Source organism: Saccoglossus kowalevskii, chromosome 12, assembly GCF_978046115.1.
Source record: "Saccoglossus kowalevskii chromosome 12, keSacKowa6.1, whole genome shotgun sequence".
Taxonomy (NCBI): domain Eukaryota; kingdom Metazoa; phylum Hemichordata; class Enteropneusta; family Harrimaniidae; genus Saccoglossus; species Saccoglossus kowalevskii.
Window position 1 is genome coordinate 8168242 of NC_140652.1, and position 6398 is coordinate 8174639.

Below are 6398 nucleotides of genomic sequence, written 5' to 3' on the forward strand. Positions count from 1 at the left end.
ATATAATATATGAGACGGATATAAGTGATGAAACAAGAAGCAAACCCAAAAGCTTTTAAAGTGTTGAAAATGTATTCATGATGAATCCTATCAAAAGTTTTGTTCCTGGTCTAGGGCGACAATACATACCTAGGGGAGAGTTATTTATGTTGGAATAATCAATGCAATCACGGAGTAAGTTGTTATTGTCATGAATGGGACGGTTTGGAATGCTGCAACTTTGATGAGTATGTATAATTGAACCAATTACAGAGAGCAAAGACGTAATGACAATGTTTAGTGAGTAGTATGTAGTCACTACAGAGCACTAGGCGCCATTTGTTAGTAATGTATTGTCTCCTTTCTTGGGAAGTGAAGTAACAGCCGCCTTCGTGCATGATAGGGGCAAAATACTGTCCCGAACAGAAGCGAACATAACATCAAACAGACCTTGATCAATGACATTCCACAACTTCTGATAGAGTTTATATGGTATTCCATCAATACCAGGGGTACGCCCAGCAGCGAGGAGTTTGGGCTAATCTGCACTGGCTCGGAAGGTTGTAAATGATTAGCTAGTTTGAATTTGCATAACAATACTGACAATGAACGTGCATTCAACGCCACAAGTTTTTTTGTTTTTTTAGCCAATCAGAATTCATCTTCCGAGCCAGTGCAGATCAGCCGAGAAGTTTTACCGTTTTCTTAATTTCCTCAAGTAATGACGTCATCTAGTTCATCACGGTCACTTTTGCTAAGCTGTGGTAAGTCATCAAGGATGGTGTCTTGATAATTTTCATCAGGGGGTTATACAAGTTTTTGTAAAAGTTTCCGGTGTTTTGAGATTTGGGCAAAAATCGAAGCACATTACAATGAATTTTCTGGAATGTGGTGAAGCTGTCAAAAACTGTCTAATTGTCTCATTTGATATCTCCGAGACTAGAAACGACAGAAACAACTTACATCTTCACTGATCTCATCGTCTTCTATGTCTCGGGTTTTGTTTTCTGGGTCATTTGGGGTGATGTAAATATCTAGTGTAACAACTGATGACTGTGAGTTTGAAACTGAGTCCAGCGGTAAAATACTGGGTGATTCACTTATGCGAACTGGCGACAAAAACGTATCGTGCGTTGTAACAATAGAAGGTGCAGTGGCCAGAGGTGGGGGTGGGGGTGGCGGTGTTGGCTTACTAGTTTGCAACTTCAGCAAATGTAGGTTGGTTGGAAATGGTCACATTTGCGTATATGTGATATATAGTCTCAGTGGGAGGTTTTAATGATGGAGACGGGGGAGGGGAGGAGCGGGGGGAGGGGTTTGTACCCTCTCTTCAACTGATGCAATCACATCGTTACCATCGTTTCATTCTGTGGTGTGTAACACATTATCTATACCGTTGTCTGTGTTTATATCTGTTATATTCTCACTGTTATTTTCAGACCTGTTGTTCTCACTACATACGTTCACTGCCCCACCCGTCATCTATAACAAAGGGTTGGCAGTCACTATTGTTGATGTTGTCTGCTGTATTTGTTTCAGTTACACACGTCACAATTTGCATTTTGTTGTCATTGTGTTCTTTGCTTTTGTTTTGCATATCAATAGGCTCTTTATTTGGACATTGTTTTCGTGTATAGCCTTCCTGATGGCATGAAGAAGTAAAATCATCTATGATACGTCTGGTTATCATATACGATTGGCAATAGGCCATTAATGTTGGTATCTTTAAGGTGTACATACACCTGCCTATGAAATGATTGTACATGTTTTAGAGTAGGTCGTTTGCAACCAAGCGAGATAATACGGATACCGCTCATAACTCGTCCATATGAAGCAAGGGTCCGAGTTATACATGTATTTCGTAAGAATGGCGGTACATTCGATAAAACCACTTCGGTGGATGGTCGCACAAGTGGTTCAACAGAGAGAGTAAAATCCTCAATAATGATCACATTAGCACAGACCTTGTCAACACATGCAACCAACGACATGAAAATCACAACAGATTTGTTCATTCTGGAAGTGGCACTGCTTCGACATATGTTTGGACGGGAATTCCGTCAACACTTTCACAACGAATAATAGAATAATAGCAGGTGTGGTCGAAGCCTTTGATTGAGCGGCCGCCATCTTGACCGGCCTTAGCTCCGACTCACAACCAAACAAAAAACCACACCAAAAACGACAAACTGACCAACAAAATTGAAAAATAAATACTCACAGACAACCGGTAACACTATATACAACAAGTAGAAACGTTAAAAATAAGCACTGTGCTTGCAAAGGTAAAAAAGACTCGCCAGTTGGCGAAGAGTAGGAGCGTTCAAAAAACACTTTCTCTTCCGATCATTTATATTAGAAAGTCACACTAGTAGATAGATTCATTTAAATAGTTGTCTTTAAAATATATTATTATTTATACTGTGGTAATGATTTCTGAATAAAAAGCAATGATGCAGACTGTAGATGGCAAACAAGAACATATGCTTCGACTCGCTTGGAAGATAACACTTACACTGTACAAATATTAGGTTTTACCTAAAGAAACATACTTAAAGTAATCACTGAAAAGCCACCTATCACTAGCCAGCCGGACACAAAGGTACGGTGACCTCAACTTCCAACTCCTGCTTCCCAACTTCACTTACAATTATTTACGTGTTATCCACAAGGTTGGTAATGTGACAGCCAGTGGCACTTAACTTCGCGTGAAACGTGAATATAATGAGCGTGACAAAACAAAAATATACTAACTGGCTGGTACAATACCTCGATTCTTTATCCTAAAATCTTGGCTACACCAGAAAAACTAAGATATGGTGTTTTTCGTAATGTTGAGTCAAATAGCGTGAAATAAGGATTTTAATGTTGATCTCCCGATTATCTCCTCGCGTAATAGTATATATTTATAGTATATATATATATATCGAATCTTGTCAGAACAGGCTACCATTGCCCATTCATGTAGCTGGTTCACAATTGCTTTAGTGGAATACCAGGTTTTTTTCCTTTATCTGTTGATTGATGAACTCATCTGCATCGGTGTACACAAATAAACATATCGTTGTTGATAATCACTTTGATGTTGATTAGATGCAAAGATTACCAAGAGTTTCAGTCCGAGAAAACAGTTCTTGAAACCAGTCGTCATACATATTTATATGTATGTGTAAGTTTTATCTGTCAAGCAAGTAAAAAGGTTCATATATATGTTCTTGTTTGCTATTTACAGTCTGCATCAATGCTTTATACTCAGGAATGATTATCACAGTTTATATAATACAATATATTAAAACGACAAATATGTAAATGAATATATCTATTAGTGTGACATTCGGGACAGCTTCTACAACATCAAGACCCTTTCCATCTTCAGAACACTTTTATCGACCTTAAACACGATTTAACAACAATCGGTATAACTTGTCCGATATCTGCTAAATTCGACTTTCAATACAATTTGGCTTTCGAGACCGCTTTGCAGACATTCTTAACAGTTCCCTGTCATCTTAAGCAGTTTTCTGATTTAGGGCATAAAGAAAAATTTTACAACGTCCAATACTTTTTTATTCATCTTGGGAGTCAACATTTCAAATTTTCGTAATTTCGTAAGTTCGTAATCTTCTTCATCTTCTCGAACTTTCATTAACATTTTGCTACTTCCACTATTTTTCCGTCTTCGGAAATATTGTTTCAGACTTCAAGACAAATATTACGACATCATTTCATTTTAATTCACGTTCACCGTTTGCGAGTTTTCTTAACTTCGATTACTATAATTGATTTTTGTAAATTTCTGCGTTGTGGGTTTTAGTGAAACCACACTTTAAAGAGATGTGTTACTATCAAACGAGATCTTTTGCCATTTGTATTTATTAAGCTGTATTCATACGATGTGCACTCGCACAACTTATAAGAGTACATACAATTATTTTTTTTACAAACAAATAGCTACTAAAAGAAAATCATGACCGGGATGTATAAACGCGTTTAAAGTATTACAGGTATTATGTAAGAAGAATACAATATCCGGGAGCAGGCCCGTTGCCCCTCGGTCCGGTGCCAATTCATTGTAATTTGAGATATTTTATTTCTAGTAATAAATATAAATCTCTGCAACTTGTACAAACACTAAAATATACTCACATCTGTTTAGGTCATGCTTAGGTCACTATTACTATGCCCAGAGTAAAGCTCTTAATTTACTGATCGACACTCAGACTCGGAGTTACTACTTTAATAAAACTTCAAATAATATTTTAGTATTTTGAAATATTTATTTAATTTTATATTCAAAACGGAAGGGAAATATACAGAGGGGGCAAATGAACCGGACAGCAGGTCGGGGGTCAACTGACTGGGGGACATAATTCCATGGGGGCAGGGGCCAATGGGCCTAGAATCTTACAATAATGATTACATTTTCATGGCATAACGTGTAATGGTGGACCAGAAGAACGGGAACCTAACTGATGATTGGCCTAGCATATACGCCAAGTCCTTTAGTTGTGTTTTGACTCAGGTTTCCCTACACAACATGCTAACGGTTGTATGGATTATATAGTAAGGAATGTTGAATCTAATCACAGATCTTTTCAAAATAAACAGTAATCTCTATAGAGAAAATCAGTAAGACACAACGCAAATTAAATGTAAAATAGAAAGGTTAATCTGAATGTAAGCCATGGCATAACGTGCAATGAATTTAGTTTACTTTTTTCTGACTATAGCAGTTAAAACAGGGATCTTCCATATTGCTTTTCCATCTTCAGTCTTCTCATTTTTCGAATCAGAATGAAGAAAAATATCTTCTAAAAAATCTTCTTTGAGGTCGTCGGGTATACACTCCAGGTGAAAGAGAAAGGTTTTAATAAAACCTAGAAATGGAACAGAGGCGACATACTAGTAATGTGAACATATATATAGTTGAGGTGTTATATTTTTGTGAAGGGTCATGTTATCAAGGTTGTTAATAGAATTGGGTTTAAATATAGATATTTTATATATTCCCATATCTCTTACAACTATTTCATCGACAGGCTATTAATCAGAATCATTAATTTGCGTTCCAATAAATTATCATATCTTATTGAATTTGTATATAGAAACACTGTTCCTTGAAAACAGATGACCATGAGTCTGCTTTCGTGCGATTAATGGTGCAATGAATATAAATGTATATGTTAGTGTACAAAACTAAAACTTCTATTGTGCTTTCTAAAATACTGATTGGCAGCTCATGACGCAATAAATAAAAAATATCCATTAATTAGCAAAACAAAATAAACACTATTTACATTATTGTATAACACTTGATCAAGTGTTTTTCAACAAATATTTTCAGTGTTGCCTTAAAATTGACCATAATGAGATGTCCGTGTGTGCAGATACAAAATGTGTCCCACAGACTGAGGTAGAATCATCACAAGTCACTAATTGTGAAATTGACATATGAATCAAGTAGTAATATGTAGAATACGAGTTTTAAATATTTAATCAATAGTCTCCAGCATCTTGATGTAATTCTAAAATCAAACTTGTAGTTTACATGAAGTAAATAAAAGGCTATTTAGACCGGGAATGATGCGATCATATCTTCTTATTCTCAAAATTATTTTTGTAGAACTAATCGAGTCTAAAACCGATCTGTGCAAGCATGTTGGTACTTTCACTGGATAGACACTTTCTGATAATTATATACAAATATTATGCATAGGTGAAAAATGCTTATACACACACAAGTCTGATAAAAGTTGTCTGAGATAGATATTTGACAAACATCTAGTTTTAGTTGAAATATTTTTCCTAGATCGTATTTTTCACTTCACTGACCCTCACTAACATTATACTTTGCTATGTAAGTTAAACTTACTTTTTGTTTGCAAATCATTATCAAATGTGTAGAACTTTAACGTGTTATCCACTTCTACTTTGACATCAACAAAACCAGCTTTTCTGAGAATTGCAGCAGAATCTTCCGCATTCCCTTGTAGTGCATACATTTTATACTGGAATCCATGTGGTGTTAAACATAGTTGGAAAGAGTATCGTAATATGGGTTGATGTGATTAACAAAATGCTTATTAAAAACAGGTAATGGGAGAGAGAGATTGAAAGCAACTAGTTTATGTTCTTCAAATAATGTTCCATCTTCCGTCATATCACCCAAATCATGAGAATTATACAGTATTTGAGAAGCAACACGTCACGAGGTTATTTGCATCTAAGATATATTATCATTTACACCAATTAAAAACTAAGGTAAAACTATTGTTAGTGTTCGCTTAAATCTTATTTCAGAAATGTTCTTTTTTTCCCACAAACAATTTGACGAATTTTGAATTATATCAAGCAACATGATTAGAACCACTGAAAATAATAAGCATGTAGGCTGGTTGCTATATGCGGGATCATGGCTG

General features: G+C 35.7%; 1 long non-coding RNA gene across 1 annotated transcript; it reads right to left on the reverse strand.

Annotated features, from left to right (window-relative positions):
- Positions 1-4759: 4759 nt before the first annotated feature.
- On the reverse strand, positions 4760-5952 carry LOC146735467 (uncharacterized). The gene is made up of 2 exons (XR_014931080.1): positions 5852-5952; positions 4760-4856 (listed from the first exon to the last, which is right to left on the reverse strand). It is a non-coding gene; the product is annotated as an uncharacterized LOC146735467 (long non-coding RNA).
- Positions 5953-6398: the final 446 nt, after the last annotated feature.